This window comes from Seriola dumerili, unplaced genomic scaffold, assembly GCF_002260705.1.
Source record: "Seriola dumerili isolate Sdu_G_001 unplaced genomic scaffold, Sdu_1.0 BDQW01000417.1, whole genome shotgun sequence".
Taxonomy (NCBI): Eukaryota; Metazoa; Chordata; class Actinopteri; order Carangiformes; family Carangidae; genus Seriola; species Seriola dumerili.
In genome coordinates, this window is record NW_019174672.1 from 692944 (window position 1) to 713595 (window position 20652).

The 20652-nt window shown below is 43.4% G+C and overlaps 2 long non-coding RNA genes across 2 annotated transcripts; both read left to right on the plus strand.

Moving 5' to 3' along the window:
- Positions 1–5092: 5092 nt before the first annotated feature.
- On the plus strand, positions 5093–7494 carry LOC111233728. The gene is made up of 3 exons (XR_002665622.1): positions 5093–5149; positions 5471–5556; positions 5914–7494. It is a non-coding gene; the product is annotated as an uncharacterized LOC111233728 (long non-coding RNA).
- A 1460-nt stretch (positions 7495–8954) lies between these two features.
- Positions 8955–11683, plus strand: LOC111233752. Its single transcript, XR_002665624.1, has 3 exons — positions 8955–9037; positions 10730–10911; positions 11280–11683. It is a non-coding gene; the product is annotated as an uncharacterized LOC111233752 (long non-coding RNA).
- Positions 11684–20652: the final 8969 nt, after the last annotated feature.

Genomic DNA, 20652 nt, shown 5'->3' on the forward strand with positions numbered 1-20652 from the left:
ACCTGTATCCCTGAGCTCAGGCAGAAAAGACGCTGAGCGTCGTGTTCAGCAGGTATGGAGGACGAGGTCGAACAGGCGCAGTAGCCTAACAGATGTTTTCAGTGGTGTCGGTCAAGTGTAGTGATTGAGTTTTCATTCGTGAGTCAAGTGTGTCAACTGTGAGCACTAAATGTGAAATTGCAATATTGCAATGTCAACACACACAAACTATATCTGGGCTGTGTTTCTTTTTTTATAGGAAAAGATATTCAGGTCTTCCTAGTCTTCAGAATAAGTGCTTTCTGTTTTCTGAACCTGCTGGACTGGCATTAACAACACAAAAAGGAATCCTCTTTTTGAAGTGGTGATCTTTGCATTATGTACATTTCTGTTGAATCCTGAACTGCCAAAATGATGTTGTATCCAAATTCAGCAGGGACAAGTCCACTTACTGTATTGAAAGATCAAATCATTGGCGTTGTAAGATATGGATGCTACCATTTCAGAAATTGGAAGTCCCCCGATTGAGACAGGAGAGCTTAGTAAACAATAACATAAAGGAAGTATTTTTCCTTGAAAAGAAGGGATTTGTTGTATGAACCTGCTCCTTCAGATGGATCTCAAAGGACGATACCACAAATCCTGAGATTAAAGCACAAGCTTGCTGCATTACAAAGAAGTGCTGAAGAGCTTTTTGTATGTTAATATGGAATTAAACAGAGTATGCATCTCTTTGTTGTGATGTGACTTATCCCCACATTGCCAATATTTTTCTAGGAGGAAATACAAACCTCTGTCTGACATTAAGGCTCAAGTCTAGTTCATATTTTCGGGAGGAGTGCCCAGGCCTTTGCTGTCTCAGAAACCCCTTCATCCCCTCACAGTTAGACTAGTGCATCTCTTTTCTTTCTGGAGCATGTCTGGGCTGAAATGTGATGCTGTTATTCCTTGGCTTGGTGGCTGTCAGTTCGGGTCTGTCTTTGTCTGGTGAAATGATCATGACTTCTGGCTTCTTGTTGGGTACGGGGCATTAACAAACTCTGGTCTGTTCATTAACGGTGCCTCTGGTTGTGTTGGAACATTTTGTTTATTTGTTTTTGCGATGATGAAGCTTTTCTTAAAGTTTAGTCGTCCAATAACGCGTTCACCCCTGAGTTGCCCTGAAGTTGAAGGTGTTCATGGTTCAGCTATTGAAACCTGCTAAAATGCTTTTAATATTATTTTACTGTTTTATTGATTGACATTTTTAGCCATGCTAGCAGCATTATCACTGTTGATGCCAGTGGTACTCTTCAATTGGTCCAGATTGAAATGTCTCAACATCTATTGGTTTAAAATTATGGTCCCCAGAGGATGAATACTACTGGCTTTGTTTATCCCCCTTAACTTTTACGTAGCACCACCATGAGGTTGAGATTTTGGATGAATTGGCATAAAGTTTATTACAGATGTTTGTGGTGCCCAGAGGATGTATCCCAGGGATTTTTGGTGATTCTCTGATATTTCAGATATTGTCACCAGGTGGTCAGTTTTCATTTATTCTGTCAAATATCTTAACATCCGTTGTGCAGATGTTCATGTTCCTCAGAGGATGAATCCTACTGACTTTGTTCATCCTCTGACTTTTCGTCCCATGCCATCATCAGGTTTAATTTATTCAAAACTTTATGAACATACCCGCAGAACTGACATTCCCATCAACCTCAGCTGGATACTTTTATTGCTAATTAGTTGATGTAAGCATGCTAACAGGCTAAACTAAGATGATAAACATGGTAAACATTATACCTGCGTGTTAGCATTGTCATAGTGAGCATGTTAGCATGCTGATGTTATCACTTAATGCAGCCTAAAAGCTGCTAGCATGGCTACAGACTTTGATACTTGATGGGCAGGATTTGATTCTTAAATATGAAAATAATACAAGGATTTTCTTATTGTAGTGACATCCTATAATAGCAAAGTGAATGTGCACATAATTGAAGGGTTGAATACGTTATTGGGCGACTATGAAAAATGCTGTTACAGGTGTGTTTCTTCATATCATATGGATTCTTCTAACTGAATCAGCATATCTGACATCAGCTGTACAAACTGCCTTCATTCAGAAGATCCCAGAAAAATGAATCAGAGGAAAATCTCTGTAACGTTTCCACATGTTTGGCCACAGTGTTGTCTGATAAATGTTTCTTGTCTCTAAAGAAGAGTTCAGCCGTTCGAACATGGAAGGAAAAGAGTGGACAGAGATGCAAGTCTAACAGAAAATGCCAACTAACACTGTCCCCATCTCCCTATGAAAACCATTTGTTTTGTGTTTTGTTCTTTGTCGGGTGGATGTTGACTTCTTCTTTTCCAACATGTTCACCTGTGTTCACTCATGGATAGAGCAGAGTAGTCATCTAGTCTCTTCACTTGACGAATTTTTCTTTGAAAGAGCCCGAACATGTGTTCCAGACAAACTGGACCTTTCGCTCTGTACAGTAGGTACCTAGAGTGCCTTTCTTCAAACAGCAGATAATATTTGTCTCTTGACTTGCACTGTGACTTGTAGAACCTTACTAACCCTCCAGATGACCCTCCCACCCGACCCTCCTCTGGTCTGTCCCGTCCCACCAAGCTCCCCCAAACTCCGGAGCACAAACCCGGTCCCTTCACCTCAGGCTGCCAGTAGTCAATGCAAGTTGAAAATACATTTCATATTATGCCGTTTAGATTGACCAGATAGTGTTTTGTTGTTGTTTAATATAGGAGTTGCCTTAAATGTCTTTTATTTTCCTTTTATGTGATTCAACTTTTACATTTGAAAAAAATCACTGCAGACGCTGGCGAAGGTCGGAGGTCGTTTGGTCGTCGTCACTCGATGAAATGCTCCAAAGAGGGATTGTTGATGATGAGATCTCGCTCGGTGTGACAGCCACTTGTTTTGTGATGCACTTTTGGTTTGACCAGTATTATTATCAGAGTGTAAAAATAGGATCTGTCAGCAACACACATTGCAGTCATGACTCTTGCTCTGGATCTGAATTTTAGAGGTATCGCAGTCTCGTCTGGATGCCATTACTTTGACTCTGGAGCTCATTGTGTTTTGTTCTGAGTCGTTCATCGTTCCCTGTGTGCTGTGCTTCTTCTGTTGTCGGAGGAATGAGTTTGCTAAATCAGGTCATGTGAGCCGAAGCCTGTGTGCATTTGGAACGAACAAACTAACCTGCACCCTGATGATGGGCGGACTTGGACCCAATTAGCAACATCTGTCCACTCAGTCCAGTGGAACGCATGCCTTCTTATGCAAATTTTTATACAAGATTTGTCAAACCTTTTTAATATGCATTTGCTTTTGTTTTTTAAGTTTTATGTTAAACTCAAGTCACCTTTTTCTTTGGACATTCTGGCATCTTGATGCCAAAAGTCTGCAGTTTAGGTGTTGAACAGCGCGGTAGCCATCCACGTTAGAGCGGAAACATTTCTTCCTGACATTGTGTTTTTATGGACGGAGCTGAGATGGTTTTAGCTCCTTCGTTTCGATTTTAATTTGAACTTGGCTAATGCACCATGCTGAATGTTGGGATCCCAGCAGAGCTGTTGGAGGGGTGGGGGTGAGGGTGGGGGGGCTCGATCAAGTCCTAATGTCTAAATTGTATCACTGTCCTCTTCTAGAGTAAAGCCCTCGGTTTCTATTTAGTCAAGCTCTAAAAAGTGAATTTATCCAAAGAACACTGCAGTTTGGAAGCCTTTTATGTCGTCAATGCATATCATCTGGAAATTCATTTCTGCATCAGCATCGTGTGCATTCACCAAGCTGGAACGTGTGTCTGCAGCTCAGAGCTGTCCAGTTTGTATTTGAGGACGTCTTTTATGCATTACAAAGTTTCGTCTCCAGTTCCTCTGCGGCGGGTTGTTCTGGAAGCATCCTGTAAAGTAGTTCACTTCGACTCGGGTCTTTTCAGTTTTTAGTTTTTAAACGATCAAGTCATGATTGTGGCCTTCTAGTATTTTGTCGATACATGACATCAGTCCATTGTTACTGCTCATCATCCATCCTGTCTGGACCCAACTGTACACCTGAAGCTTCTTACCTCATCCACAGCTAATTCCATTGGGGGTGTGTTGAGTGCAAAAAAAAATAAAAAATGAAAAGTCTTTTTTTATCTTCCATTTGGTGAGATGCATTGTAGCGATATGAATAAAGAAAAAGTTCACCTGGTGTGCTGAATAATGTGTAAATTGGTAATTACACAATCTGAATATTTGTATAATTGTTTGTATTTTTTCATAATGATTTTGGAAAGGAATGTGTTTATTTTTTTGACTTCTGTTCCAGATGTGTCTTCTGTTGGCCTGACATTGTGACTGGTCTGGTGGGATTCTTACCTCTGTATTGAGCCTCTTCTGTGATGAATTCTTTGTATGCAGTGTTTAGGAAATACTGTAGGGAACATGGGGAGGAGTTGATATTAGGAGCATTTGATCAATTTGTATTTATTTATTTTATCATTTTGTTAATAAATTGTGAAAAGCAGCGTGTGATCTGCTGGTTTTGTTACTTATGAAACTGTTTCAGAGATATTACTTCACTTCATTAGTTAAGGATTACTGATCAGGTCTCCTGGGCACAGGTCGTGGGGACCAAAGGGCTGAGGGGGGCCCTGGTCCCGAGCCTCTGTTTTAAGTGACTGTTAACATTTTTTTGTTGGAAAATCGATCAAATAATTACAAAGAAATATAAATCCACCACAAAGAGACGACGGGTTCTGTCTTACACCCGGTGCAAAGTGTCTTTTCCCATCCCGCACCCACAATGTTTAAATAGCAAATGCACTTATATAGTTTATTTTACAGCAAGTCTGTAAAAGAATGTAAATTAAATTTAATTTAGTTCAAAGAACATTGGTATTTAACAAACACAGATGAAATTACAACTAAGGTAAAAAAACTTCTAAATGGTAAACAACACACACACGTAGACAAACACACACACACGTAGACAAACACACACACGTAGACAAACACACACGTAGACAAACACACACACACGTAGACAAACACACACGTAGACAGTCATGTGATTTCCTTTAAATGCAGAGGGGAGGAGCAGCTGAAAGTGAAAGTGTTCTGTGTTAGTTGATGCCATTTTACCTGGATGGGGACAGAGGGTAACTGAAGTCTGAGGCAGGTGAGTGTTCACATGACATTATTATTATTTTACTGTAAACGTCTGTGATGTGTGTGTGACGGTGTGAACTTGTAAATGCTACATAGTGAGGACCACAAAAAGTATTTTCCCAACAAAGTGAGGACATTTTGAACGGGTTAGGGTTAGACACCTTCAAAGGTTCAGGTTCAGTTTTATGGTCAGGGGTTAGGGAATGCATTATGTCAATGAGTGTCCTCACAATGATAGAAGTACAAATGTGTGTGTGTCATTTCCTGGTCTTTCTGGGTGTGTGCGTCTTCAACAGCTTGTTTGTCCTGATTCTTGTGTCTCATCCCACAGTCCTGAAGATGAGTGTTTGTGAGGAGGAAGAGGACGGAGCAGAGTCTCCAGGATCCATCTGTCCGTCTTTGGAGAGTGACTCTGAGGTCAGTAGGGGGCGGAGTCAGTCCTTGCTGCTCTCAGCAGTGTTGTACTAAACACAGTTAGTATCAGTGTCATAAACCTCCAACCTGCTCAGAGCTGTGAGAGGAGAACGGTGACAGGCGTCAGGATTGGACAGAAAGACAGCGAGAGAGAACAGTCGGCCAATCAGAGCAGCCAGAAGCTGGTCGTGGTCGTGCGTCTGAGTGGACGTGAAGACGACTGTTGTTGTTGAGTTGATGTCTACAGGAAGTGAAGCTGATTACAGCTGACAGCCTCAGAGGAACAGAGACAGTGTCCTCCCTTTCATGTGATGTCCTCAGTGACAGCCTCCAACTGTCTTCTTCTTCTTCTCCTCACAGGTGGAAGTGATGACCTACATAAAGGTGAAGAGGACAGTGTGTGTGTGTGTGTGTGTGTCTGTCTGTGACTCCAGAGGGAATGAGAAGAAGTGCAGATGACTGTGCTGCAGTCTGAACTGATCTGAGAACAGTCCACCATCATCCCCATTTCAATCTGAAATGACTTTAGCTCTGAAGAGGAGTTTGACTCGAGCTCCTCTCAAACTCTCCGATCTTACCAATAATCAGAAATCAGGTAATCAAACTCAGACTGAGATCCTTCTCATTCTGGTCTCCAGTCCGGTCCTGGTCCTTTATCCACTAATGTCACAGCAGCTGTCAGAACCTGGATGTGATCTTTCACACCAACAAAGTCATCCATTCATGCCTCTATCATCTGAGGAACAATGTAAAGTATCATTCATGCCTTCATTTCCTGGTGATTTGGATTATTGATCTTTCATCTTAAATCAGAAATCAATCAATAAGCTCCGAGTTGTTCAGTTTGGCAGTGGGACAGAGAACATGTTACTCTGTGCCCTTTTGTTTTTGGACTGATTTCCAGATGATTTTACTTGACCCTATAAAATCCTTCAGAATAAATATCTGAACTGGGTTCCTCTTACCAACCAGTCACAGCCTGAGATCCTCAGACAGGAACCTGCTGATTGTTCCCACCTGACGGTCAAAGACTGAAGGGAACCGAGCTCCTCGGCTGTGGAACGACCTCTCTGAAGAACTCCAGCTCGCCACATCAGCGTCTTCTTTTAAATCCCCATCAAGACTTACCTACTTCAAAAGGTTTTCTTATGATCTTTTCTGTATATTTCAATCCACTGGTTGTTTTTTCATTTTACTTTACTTTTGTTTATTCATGAATGACTGTGTTTTATTGTTTGTTGTAAAGCTCTGGTTTCCATCAGTCCTATAGAAATAAACTTTATTCTTATTCAGGTTAGTTAATGAAAATGTGAGCCTGATGCTTCATACAGGACATCTGGCTGCAGGTCAACTGAAGTCTTCAGGTTGTTAAAACACAGGTGTTATGATCAGAGCACAGGTAAGACGCCTCCTGAAAAACATGCTGTAAACAGTTGGTTTTTATTTTTGGCCTGTTAGCGGGGCCAGTCATCGTTAGCCTAGCAGACACTAAGGCTGTGTCTGAGATCACTCAGTACTCCCTCTATAGTCCACTATATACTGACTTTTCCATTTTGTAGTGCTGTCCGAATGTATAGTGAGAATTATTATACCCCATATAGTTGACTCGTAGTATCCCACAATGCATCGTGAGAAGTAGTGCATGTGCTCACGCTCAGAGACAGAAACAGTGTCGGAAAGTGTTTCTTCATTTCGCAGTAAGCTCACTATAGAGTCTCTACATGAAACTCCCTGGATAGTGAGTAGACATTTATAGACAAGATGTTACCACTAACTTTCATTAACTGAAAACACAGAGTAAGGTCGATGCCCAGATGCATCGATCCGTTCGTGTGGCACAGTCTGTCAATCACCCATTAGCCACGCCCCAAAGCTCGCCCTGTTTTATCGTCTCTTTTCCTCTAAACGGGAGAGTAATTTTAAAAATGAACATCGTGTTGTTGACGGAGACTTGAAACTAGCGACTGAGACAGAAACGTTTAGAAGCACGGCCATTTTCTCTTTCCTGAGTTGTCCTCACATGAAATAAAGTTGTTTTCAATCAAAAGACGTGGGAGCAGCCCATAGACTGTATACGACCGATAATTATATATAATATAGTATGATATTTATCATTTGTATACAGTCTATATGAACCAGCCATGGCGTTAACATCCCCGCCAGTTTGTGATTAAGCCATAAACTGTAGTTTAACCCCGCTGTGAAGCTTTCTGTCTTCACGGCTTTATCAAATATAAGTCAAATCATAATGTGGACTATAAAATCATAAAATATGAACACTCAGTGAAAAGATAAAATACAACCTGATCCAATGTTTCCCAAGTATAACAGTATTAAATACTTCATCCGAGCTGATGGTGTTGTGCAGCAGAGTGGCGCAGCGGAAGCGTGCTGGGCCCATAACCCAGAGGTCGATGGATCGAAACCATCCTCTGCTAGGGCATATCCTGTTTTGTTTCCTTTTAATTTCTCATAAACATTTCATTCGTTTAATTTGAAAAGACAGTAAAAGGTGAATTTTTTAGTGCTTTAAAACGTACTAAGCAAAAAACATTATAAACGTGATAAATTCTGTGTCTCATCAGCTTCTTCGTCGTAGAAAATGGTTTTAATATCTAATATTTCAGAGACTAAATCACTAGATAAAGAATAAGAGGCTACCTCCACCCATCACCAGGGTCAGACAGCTGTAGCTCTAAGATTATAAGACATCTCAAATCAAACACAACAGGCTGATTGTGTTGAAAATCTTATTAAAATGTGTTTTGTTATTAATGTCGTTAGCTTTTTTTACGTAGCCGTTCACTGTAAACACCATAGATGTTGTTTTTCTACTTTATTGACTGATATCATTTTCTTGCATATTAAATACAGTTCTGAGCTGAAATAAATAAAACAACAGAATAATAAAGACATTAAAAACACAACACTTATTAACAGTTTTTATTAGAGTGTGATTATGTAAAACAAAGTTACATTTATGAATATGAAACTTATAACAGTTGTTCCACATTGTCTTCGTAATGAAGAGAAACCCTGCGTAGTTTAACGAGCAGGTAAACCAGTGTTAAATAAACAATCTATTCAAGGGCTGTGGTGAAATTGTCTGTAGTGTTTTTGAGACACAGAGGAGCTGTAGTGTTTGGAGAAGTGACGTCAGGCCTACGTCACGCACACGTCACTTCTTGAGGGCAGCCATAACTGTTGATGGTAGTTGGTGATCGTTGTCCGGTCGGTTTAACCGTCTCCTCTCCGGTTTCTCTTCGTCCCTCTTCGATGGGCGGGAAAAACTGCTGCGTTAGAAACTGCCGCCGCAGGTCTCAGGACCACCGCGGGAGAGGATCCCAAACGGACTCACCTTCCCCTGCTTCCCCGCCTGGAGGAGGCACGAGGGCGGGCTGGGCGTCAGCCGTCAGCCGGAGCAGCATCACCTTCAACCACATCCCCACCTCCATGAGAGTGTGACCCATACACTTCCACTCCGGTCAGTGTGAGCCCTCAACCCGCCACTTGTACCTGCAGTACCTGGGTCTGGCTCCCCAGGTACACCTGTGAGACTGTGGCAGTTACTGGTGAAGTACTCAAAAATTTACCCCAGACAAAGTACAAAAGTATCAGCATCAAACTATACTTAAAGTACTGAGAGTAAAAGTACTGTGTGAAGAGACTTCCTGTACTGCTGAGTGTGTGTATTAATACATCTTTATTTAATATTTGATTATATTTCAGTTGTTAATCAGAGTCTGCAGATAAAAGCAGTAAAGCTACAGTGAAGACCAAAATACTCCAGTGAAGTACCAGTGCAGTATCAGTATTGTGTTCCTAATGATAAAAATAAACTTTATTTATAGAGCACTTTTCTTACAGCAGATGGAGCTCAAAGTGCTTTACAACGAGATAAGGGATTGAAGGAAAACGAACTAGACAATAGAAATACAGTTCATGATAAAATAAGAAACAGTAAGAATAGAAAAATATGAGAGAATTCATTAAAAGCCAAGTTAAATAAACAGGTTTTCAGATGTTGTTTAAAAATGATCTTAGAAACAGAGTTCAGTCCAGTCCAGTTCAGTCCAGTCCAGACCAGTTCAGTCCAGTCCAGTCCTCAGTCCAGTCCAGTCCAGTCCTCAGTTCAGTCCAGTCCAGTTCAGTCCAGTCCAGTCCTCAGTCCAGTCCAGTCCAGTTCAGTCCAGTCCAGTCCTCAGTCCAGTCCAGTCCAGTCCAGTCCAGTTCAGTCCAGTCCAGTCCAGTCCAGTGTAGTCCAGACCAGTTCAGTCCAGTCCAGTTCAGTCCAGTCCAGTTCAGTCCAGTTCAGTCCAGTCCAGTCCAGTCAAGTCCAGACCAGTTCAGTCAAGTCCAGTCCTCAATCCAGTCCAGTCCAGTCCAGTTCAGTCCAGTCCAGTTCAGTCCAGTTCAGTCCAGTCCAGTCCAGTCAAGTCCAGACCAGTTCAGTCAAGTCCAGTCTTCAATCCAGTCCAGTCCAGTCCAGTCCAGACCAGTTCAGTCCAGTCCTCAGTCCAGTCCAGTCCAGTCCTCAGTTCAGTCCAGTCCAGTCCAGTTCAGTCCAGTCCAGTTCAGTCCAGTTCAGTCCAGTCCAGTTCAGTCCAGTCCAGTCCAGTCCAGTGTAGTCCAGTCCAGTTCAGTCCAGTCCAGTTCAGTCCAGTCCAGTCCAGTCCAGTCCAGTTCAGTCCAGTCCAGTGTAGTCCAGTCCAGTCCAGTCCAGTCCTCAGTTCAGTCCAGTCCAGTTCAGTCCAGTCCAGTCCTCAGTCCAGTCCAGTCCAGTCCTCAGTTCAGTCCAGTCCAGTTCAGTCCAGTCCAGACCAGTTCAGTCCAGTCCAGTCCTCAGTCCAGTCCTCAGTCCAGTCCAGTCCAGTTTAGTCCAGTCCAGTTCAGTCCAGTCCAGTCCAGACCAGTTCAGTCCAGACCAGTTCAGTCCAGTCCAGTTCAGTCCAGTTCAGTCCAGTCCAGTCCAGTCTAGTCCAGACCAGTTCAGTCAAGTCCAGTCCTCAATCCAGTCCAGTCCACTCCAGTCCAGACAGAGGTGTCACTTTGGAGATTGTGATTGTGATTAATCAATAATGAATCAATCGATTAATCCCACTTCACCTTATTATGAATATGATTCCTCTGTTTGGCTGAAGTCGGTGTCTCAGATCAACGGCCTTTGTGTTCACAGGTGAACCGGTGTATGAGACGCCAGAGTCAGATCCAGACCGGGTCCCGTCGCTACACCTGGGTCACGGTGAAGGAAACACCAGACGAGCCGGACGCCTCTTGCTGTCTGCGCGGTCGAAGACGGAGAGGAAAGGAAGATGGACGCTAGAGACGAGACCACCAGAGGAGCTGAGAGGATCAGAGGTGAGACCCCACTCCGTGGCCCCCCCAGTCTGACTCACAGCAGAGGAGCTTAAAAATGCCTGTAGATGAACTTTAAAGTCTCTGCAGGTTTTGAAAAGTCTTTAAAAATCACTGAATTCGGGTCCTTAAAGATAAAAGTGTTAAACCTTTTATTTTTCCTGCTTCAGAAAAAACAAAGTGTTTTTGTAGATCGCTGCAGCTCCTCCAGGAGAGGAGGTCCTGACAGCGGACTGTGAATTTAAATGAATGGTTTTATTTGAATAATCCATCGATCCATTTTCTGCTGCTCATCTGAGTCCAGGTTATTAATGAAGTTAATTCTGTCACCATATGGTGGGGTCATGTGATCAGATGCTGTTGTGCTGCAGGTGCGGGGAGGCCGGCGGTCCGTCCCCGGACTGAACTGAGGTCTCTGCTGCGGTCGGCTCTGCAGAGTGAAACCAGGAAACAGCCTGAGCTCCAGAGTACGAGCCGGATCTTCACTTTATTATGATTCACCACATTTTACTGATGAATCACGACTCAGTTCAGCCCAGACCCGAGTCATGTGGACCGACAATGTGTCCATGCAGTTGTGCATAATTGTGGTTTATTAGATGTATTTTTATTTATGTTGTGTTAAATTTTGGTTGGTTAGATCTCTAACAGACGAGGTGGACTGGAATGAGCTACAAACATGAAAAAATTGTTTTATTATATGAAAAATATTCAAGGTGAAAAACAATTGAATCGTATGAGAGCATCCAAAAAGCCAAACAATAAAAGTCCATAAAACAGAAGACATTGGGTTACGTTGTGTTGTGTTCCGTTATATTATGTTGCATCACATGTTGCACAACCTTACGTTATTTTGCACTACGTTATAATAATAATAATAATAATAATAATAATAATAACTTAGATTTTTATAGCACCTTCACAGGTACCGAAGGCCGGTTGACAGAGTAGGAAGACAAATAAATAAAACATAAATGAAAACAAGATGAGACAGAATGAGGACGGCCATGACTGAAGGAGGTTGTAGGAGATGAGGCAGCTAGCGGCCGCAGGCCTTGAAGAACAGGTGGGTTTTCACCAGTTTCTTGGACGTGTCCAGAGATGAGGCTGTACGGACCTCTTCCAGGAGAGAGTTCCAGAGGGTGGGGGCCGCCACACTGAAAGCTCTGTCCCGGAGAGATGGCAGGATGGTGTAGGGGGTGGAGAGCAGGCCAGTGTCCGAGGACCGTAGATTCTGGGACGGGGTATAGGGGTGGAGGAGGTCAGACGTACTGGGTGCGAGACCATGGAGGGATTTGTTATGTTGCGTTACACTACACTCAGACGTTAATTAACTTTTCCTCGTTATGTTTTATTTGCTGCAGCAATTTGTTAGTACAGAATGATCAGGTCTAGGAGACGGGGCTCGTCTCGGTGTCTGGGTCTGTCCTGAGCTGTCGGGGTTAAATAGCACCACTTCCTGCTGAGGGTGGAGCTTCCTCCTCAACTACGAGTAACACAACACTTTTCAACAGAGGTTAAACACACAAGTGCAGACCTGACATGATACACACCACACTGATATACACACTACACACAAGCACACTACACTAATATAGACACACACCACACAACACAGAAACACAGACTAACTTTATATTAAGGTTCTTGTAATAAGCGTCGGTTAACAGGTAATAAGACCTTTATAAAACTTATCAGATGCTCATTAACATCATGTGTTTATTAATAATATAATCTTGTTTTGTATATTACATAACTGATTATTACTGATTATGTTCTTGTCCTGGTGAAGCTGTTTACTGTTTGTTAATGCTTCATATAAACTAAACATATTATCTGTGTAAACCTCGTACTGAGATTAAAGGTAGTGGAGTCAAAGTATAAAACAACAGAACATGAACACCATGTATGATGATCTATGGCACGGCACTTCATCTGTGGTGAATTCACATGAGAAATATCATGTTTCATGTGAGGGAAATTGGGTTTTTATGTACTTGTGTTTTAAAGGGTCAAAACACACACACACACACACACACACACACACACACACACACACACACACACACACACACACACACACACACACACTCTCTCTCACAAATGTGACAGTGAGTCCCGGTGAAGGTCTAGGTTGGCGTGTTTCAGTCCTGTGTGAAGGTTACAGTCAGGATGTAGAGGGTGGAGATGTTCCACTCTCCCTTCCTCTTCTTCCTCCTCTTCCTCCTCTTCCTCCTCTTCCTCCTGACAGGACAGGATGTCAGAGGGAGGAGGAGGAGGAGGTGTTGCAGCCCTTCCTACTAAAGGAGCAGCACAGCTAAAGAGGACGTGAATTTAAACACTAACGATTCTGTTTGATTTTCCTTTACATCCAAGTGAACTCTAAGGAGATAGTTCAGTTGTTATGAACTACAAGCACAAACAGTTCAAACCCAGAGAGCTGCCTGGGAAACATCAGTGTGCAGCAAATTTCACATAACTCTAACATCTAGACCCAGCAGACGCTTCTGTAACATCAGGAACACTGGACTCTAACAACGTCAGATAGATGCTGAAGACATTTCACAGATGTTTAGCGGATGTTCAGCAGATATTCAGCAGATAGTAGCGGATGGTCGCAGATGTTTAGCAGACAATTAGCAGATGTTTAGCAGACGTTCAGCAGACATTTAGCAGATGTTTAGCGGATGGTCAGCAGATATTTAGCGGATGTTCAGCAGATGTTCAGCAAACGTTCCGTTCAGCAGATGTTTAGCGGATGTTCAGCAGATGTTCAGCAGATGTTTAGCAGATGTTCAGCAGATGTTCAGCAGATGTTTAGCGGACGTTCAGCAGATGTTCAGCAGATGTTCAGCAAACGTTCAGCAGATGTTCAGTGGATGTTCAGCAGATGTTTAGCGGATGTTCAGCAGATGTTCAGCAAACGTTCAGCAGATGTTCAGTGGATGTTCAGCAGATGTTTAGCGGATGTTCAGCAGATGTTCAGCAGATGTTTAGCAGATGTTCAGCAGACTTTTAGGAGATGTTTAGAATACGTTCAGCAGACATTAAGCAGATGTTTAGCGGATGTTCAGCAGATGTTTAGTGGATGTTCAGCAGATGTTCAGCAGATGTTTAGCAGATATTCAGCAGATGTTTAGCAGATGTTCAGCAGACTTAGGAGATGTTTAGAATACATTCAGCAGACATTCAGCAGACATTAAGCAGATGTTCAGCAGATGTTCAGCAGATGTTTAGCAGACATTGAGCAGACGTTCAGCGGATGTTGGATTTTTCTCACAACCAGAATCTTGGTCTTTTATCAGTCAAGATGACGTTGCATGAGACTTTTGAAAGACATGGATTTTATTCAACAACAGAACTTATATAACATCAACTTGTTGTTGACATCAAACAGAATTTTGGTCACCTGACATCAACCAACCTATAGTCAGCCAAATATGGCCAGCTGCCTGCAGGGGATGATCATGTTCTGGAGGAATGAGCTCAGTGAAATGTATTGTATATATTTCCTCTGTTTGTTACCAACCAGAGAATCGGTTCTGTACAGCCTTTATTTAAACTTTGATCTCTGTTAGTTTTGGATAAAGTTTGGATGAAGTTTATATCACTGATCTTAGTAGGTGTTTTCAGTACACCTCCTCTTCCTCCTCCTCCTCCTTGGATGTTTTCTCCTTCAGGTTTATTAGAACAACTGACCATCTGGGATGGACTCTGGTATTTCCGACAGTCACCAGCACTGAGAGCTCCTTCACTATGAAACCCCCAGAACAATAGAATAGAAGGAAGTGCTGCTTGCTGACTTTTCCTCCCCACAAAGACGCACTTCCCCTCCCCACTTCTACTCTGCTCATCTGAAGCTGGAGGACACATGAGAGCTGCAGCAGAGGAACATGGACGCTCTGTTTATGGTTTTATTTCTACTCCTGAGGCTCAGCTGTGTGTGTAAGTACAGCACTAACACTGCAGGGACGATGTTTGTGATCAGGATGAAGGTTTCAGTCATGTAACAGTTAGACCGAACGTCCTCAGACTCTTATTCAGATCCTGAGAGTCCTGGTTCCAGTGTGAAGACTCTGTTCAGTCAGGACTCAGAGAAACTTAAACTATTGATTATTTCCATTATAGATTCATTGGTACCACTTTACTATAAGACTACCCTTATAAAGGATTTATAAATGGTTTATAATCAGGTTATTAATATTGTTGTTGACACTTTTTAAATCATAAACAATTATAAACAAGTTACAACACAGTCTTCTAAGCTAACGCCTCCTGCTCATTAATCTAATGAGCTATTATCATTTATAGCTGGTAACTGGAGTCTCTTAGTACCTCATTAATTAATGATGATGTGTTTATAAATGTTAATAACTGATCAATCAATGGTTGTAAACTGAGAGGAAGATGATGAAGGGAGAATCACAGAGATGTGGACAGAGACTGAGCAGTTCACCAGGTAAAGGAAGGTCACACCTGAGTCACACCTGAGTGTTAAAACCGAAGAAGAGAAACCAGCAGAAATCACCTCCATGTTCATATCTGATCAACAGCTGTGTTACAATGAGAGCAGCTCAAGGTAATCAATACTGCCCAGGCCTCAGAAGATGAATCTGGTCATGTGACATGATCATGTGATCTGCCAGATGAAACGCTTTGACCATCAAGGTGCTGACGGGGTTAATTAATAATGAATTAGTAACTGAGCAAACGTGATGAAGCAGCAGCTACAGACGCTGATGATGGAGAAAAAGAGACGAGGCCGAACAGTACAGAGACATGAGGGATCACTATTTGGCAGGAAACAGCTCACTGTTGGCCTTTTTATATAATGTGTTATAAGTGATTTATAAAGTGTGAACAAGCTGATTAATAAACTAGTAATAAACCATTCATAAATCCTTTATAAGGGCAGATTTATTGTAAATTGGTACAGATTCATCTGCTCATTATTTTATCGACTGATTGCACAAATTCAGGAAACAGTGAGAAAAACATCAGTTACCCAGAGTTCTTAGTGGACACAACAGGCAACAACAAAACAATATAATTAATTAAAGTCATAAAAAGGAAAAGCAACAGATCCGTAGAAATTACTTCATGTATTATCAAACTAGTTATTAAAAAAGTACAAGTACCTCAAATCTTTACTTCACTACAGATCAACACACTGAGATCAACACACTGCAATGTAAGAAAACACATGCAAACACACAAAACACAAGAAGATTCAGAAAACATCTTCAATTTAACAGCACAGACTGCAACACAACAAACACACAAACACCACGGAAACAAGTGTTTCCAGAGGACACTAAAAAGGTGGGACACACCCGTTGTTGAATGGTTTGTGACTTTTGAAATTAAAAGAATTGAACACTAAGTGCACATTGATGTGGTATTATACATGTGTTATAATACATGTATAATATGTTTTATAATTCATCCATGCAATGCGTTTGTGTGTGTTGTTTTGTTGTGAGTATTTGCAGCTCATGTTGTCAGATTGAAGACGTTTTCTGAATTTGTGTTTTGTGTGTTCGGTTGTCTGTTCTTAAGCTGCAGCGTTTTGACCCTTCAGGGCCGCCATAGATCTCCCTTCTTCCTCTCAAGGCATCTAAATAGGATTTTAAACAGCAGCCTGAGACTGATGTCAGCTGGTTCCTCAGTTGACTCTCAGACGAGCTGCTGCTGAGTGAGAGTCTGTTGATGAAGCTCAGGGAGGACCAGGGTCTAGGTCTAGGGGAGGACCAAGGTCTAGTGGAGGACCAGGTTCGAGGGGAGGACCAGGGTCTAGTGGAGGACCAGGGTCGAGGGGAGGACCAGGGTCTAGTGGAGGACCAGGGTCGAGGGGAGGACCAGGGTCGGGGGAGGACCAGGGTCGGGGGAGGACCAGGGTATAGGTCTAGGGGAGGACCAGGGTCGAGGGGAGGACCAGGGTCGAGGGAGGACCAGGGTCTGGGGTCGAGGGGAGGACCAGGGTCGGGGGAGGACCAGGGTCTAGGTCTAGGGGAGGACCAGGGTCGAGGGGAGGACCAGGGTCGGGGGAGGACCAGGGTCTGGGGAGGACCAGGTCCCTGCAGGGTTAGATTTGGTTGAACTGGCCCTGTAATGAGCTCGACTCTGCAGCTCATTGTGTCAGCTGTAGTTGAGTCTCTCAGCTCTCATGTCTGGACTCTCCTCAGCTGGTTTCCTCATCATGCTGACCCCCCGGAAGTTGTGTCTGACAACACGAAGTCAAGTCGTCATCCTGGGACAGTGTGATGTCACTAACCCCACCCATCAGTGGGCATGGACAGGTGGGGCCAGGCTGATCCACACTCAGTCCTCCAAGTGTCTTTGGGCCAATCCCAGCCCTCACCTGCCGCTCCACAACCGCCTCGCCAAACTCAGCAACTGCAGCACAGCGCCGGCGTGGAGCTGCTACGATGCCGAGGGAGCACTCGGATTGGCTGAGACACACATGTACCTGAAGAAACTGGGGTCACGGGTGGTGGTTGGAGGAAACCTGAAGACTTCAGAGTGGAGGAAGTACAAGGTGGACTCAGGAGGGAATCAGCTGATGACGTCTTTATGCTCCAAGACAGGTGAGTTCAGGAGGTCCTGTGTTTGTTGGTTATTTGGTTGGCTGGCTGGTTGGTTGGTTGGTTGGTTGGTTGGTTGGTTGGTTGGCTGGTTGGTTGGTTGGTTGGTTGGTTGGTTGGTTGGTTGGTTGGTTGGTTGGTTGGATATTTACATGAAGATGTAACAGATTTGCAAATTAGTCATGAAATCTAACCTCTTTGTTGTTTATAAAATAAACCTTCCCATCAGCCTCAGCTGGACATTGTGTCTGCTGCTAATTACCTCATGCTAACAATCCTAACATGCTAAACTGAAGAGAACAGCTCAGCAGTGATTCTCCTGACACGGACTTCCTGTCTGTTCACTCAGTCAGACAGGAAGAACGTCAGCGGTGTTCTTCCTGTCTGAGTTACAGTCAGAGGCAGCAGGTCAACGTCTGAGCCAGCACTCAACACTACCATATATGATATATATATATAACACACACAGTATATCATGTGTATAACATATATCATATATCACACATATCACACATATAACACATTTATACAGGGAAGGACAGTAACAAAGTACATTTACTTCAGTACTGTACATGTATTTTGTTCTTTACCTGAGTTTTGTTGTGATAGTTCCTCCTGTACACTTAAGGACGAATGTTGTTCTTCTAACTCCACTACTCCACTACACTAACTCTTACTTTGAAGCCTAGCTTTTAGTCGGTGAATGAATGTTCTTTTATTTTGAAAATGTGATAGACCATCCTCTCCACTGTCAGTCATGGCTGAACCTGTCAGTGTCCTAATGATGGAAACATCAGATAAAGATTCTTCACAGAGACCAGGTCTGATCTGAAGTCTGTGTTTGAAGCTTTAAGGAAAGATTCATTTAGTTTGAATGTTTGATGAGTTCAACACGAGCAGACGTCATCGCTGCCTGAAGGACAAACAACAAGGTTCCTTTAGTTGTGTTTTATGTCCATGTCTAGTCTGTTTATTCTCCAGGTTCTACAGTCATCAGTCAGTCAGTCAAGTCAGTATTCACGTCAGTCAGTCAGTCATCAGTCAGTCAGTCAGTCAGTCATCAGTCAGTCATCAGTCGTCAGTCATCCAGTCAGTTAGTCATCCAGCAGTCATACAGTCAGTCAATCAGTCAGTCATACAGTCAGTCAGTCAGTCAGTCAGTCAGTCAGTCATCAGTAGTTAGTCAGTCAAGTCAGTCAGTCAAGCTCAGTTCAGTAGTCAGTTAGTCCATCAGTCAGTTAGTCAGTCAGTCAATCAGTCAGTCATCAGTCAGTTAGTCAGTCAGTCAGTCATCAGTCAGTCAGTCACTCATCAGTTCAGTCAGATCATCAGGTCAGTCAGTCAGTCAGTCAGTTTAGTCAGTCAGTTAGTCAGTCAGTCAGATCATCAGTTTCAACGTCAATCATGTCAGTAGTCATCAGTCCAGTCAGTCAGTCAGTCCATCAGTCAGTCAAGTCAGTCAGTCAGTCAGTCATTTTAGTCAGTCAGTCAGTTCATCAAGTCAGTCATCAGTCAGTCATCAGTCAGTCAGTTCAGTCAGTCAGTCATCAGTCAGTCAATCAGTCAGATCAGTCCATCAGTCAGTCAGTGCAGTCAGTCATCAGTCAGTCAGTCAGTCAGTCAGTCAGTCAGTTAGTCAGTCCAGTTAGTCAGTCAGTCAGTTCATCAGTCAGGTCATCAGTCAGTACCAGTCAGTCCAGTTAGCATCAGTCAGTCCTCAGTCAGTCCATCAGTCAGTCAGTCAGTCCAGTCAGTCATCAGTCAGTTTTAGTCAGTCAGTCAGTCATCAAGTTAGTCAAGTCAGTCAGTCAGTAAGTCAGTCAGTATCAGTCAGTCAGTCAGTAGTCATTCAAGTCAGATCAGTCAGTTCAGTCAGTCAGGTCAGTCCCATCATTCAGTCAGTCAGTCAGTCATCTAGTCCAGTCAGTCAGTCAGTCAGTCACGTCATCAGTCAGTCAAGTCAGTCAGTCAGTCATCCAGTCAGTCATCAGTCAGTCAGTAGTCAGTCACAGTCAAGTCAGTCCGTCAGTCAGTCAGTCAGTTCAGTCAGTTAGTCAGTCAGTCATACAGTCAGTCATCAGTCAGTCAGTCAGTCAGTCAGTTAGTCAGTCAGTCATCAGTCAGTCAGTCAGTCAGGCCAGTCAGTCAGTCATCAGTCCAGTCAGTCAGTCAGTAGTCAGTCATCAGTCAGTCACAAGTCAGTCGTCAGTCAGTCAGTCGTCAGTCGTTCAGTCCAGTCAGTCATCATGCAAGTTTAGTCAGTCAGCCCAGTTCCAGTCAGTCAGTCAGCTCATGCAAGTCAGTTAGTCAGTCAGTCCAGTCAAGTCAGTCATCAGTCAGTTAGTCAGTCGTCAGTCAGTCAGTCAGTCAGTCCAGTCATCAGTCAGTTTAGTCAGTCATCAGTCACAGTCAGTTAGTCATGTCAGTTCAGTCATCATCAGTCAGTCAGTCAGCCAGTCAGTCAGTCAGTCATCAGTCAGTCAGTCAGGTCAGTCATCGTCAGTCAGGTCATCAGTCATCAGTCAGTATAGTCAGTCAGTCAGTCAGTCAGTCAAGTCATCAGATCAGTCAGGTCAGTCAGTCATCAGTCCCAGTCATCAGTAGTCAGTCAGTCAGTTTTGTTTAATCTGTTTGTTTATTTAATCTTGACTGAAACAGCTGTCCCAACTTGTATGGAAGGGAATATCTGACCAGAGGATCTGGACTCTGACACACATGTATCACCTGTCCCTGGTTCTATTCCAGACTCCGCCCCCTGTCCACCATCTTTTTATTCATCCACCCATAATCCTTGGGGCTCAGCAGCACCGTCCACACCATCAGGAGTCGCTTTGCAAGTGACTGATGACGAGTCACCTCACAGAGTCCAGCCGGCAGGTGACCACCTTACAGCCTCCGCCCCTACCCACTCCAACACCGTGCAGTGGATCTGGACACATCCACCAGACATCCAGACCAAACGGACCCTGACGTCTCCACCTCAGTCTCTAACAAACCGCTGCAGTGGATCTGACCACGTCACCAGACATCAGACCACACGGACCCTGACGTCTCCACCTCAGTCTCTAACACCGGCTGCAGTGGAATCTGGACTGCACGTCACCACAGACATCAGACAGACCAACACGGACCCTGACAGTCTCCACCTCAGTCTCCAAGT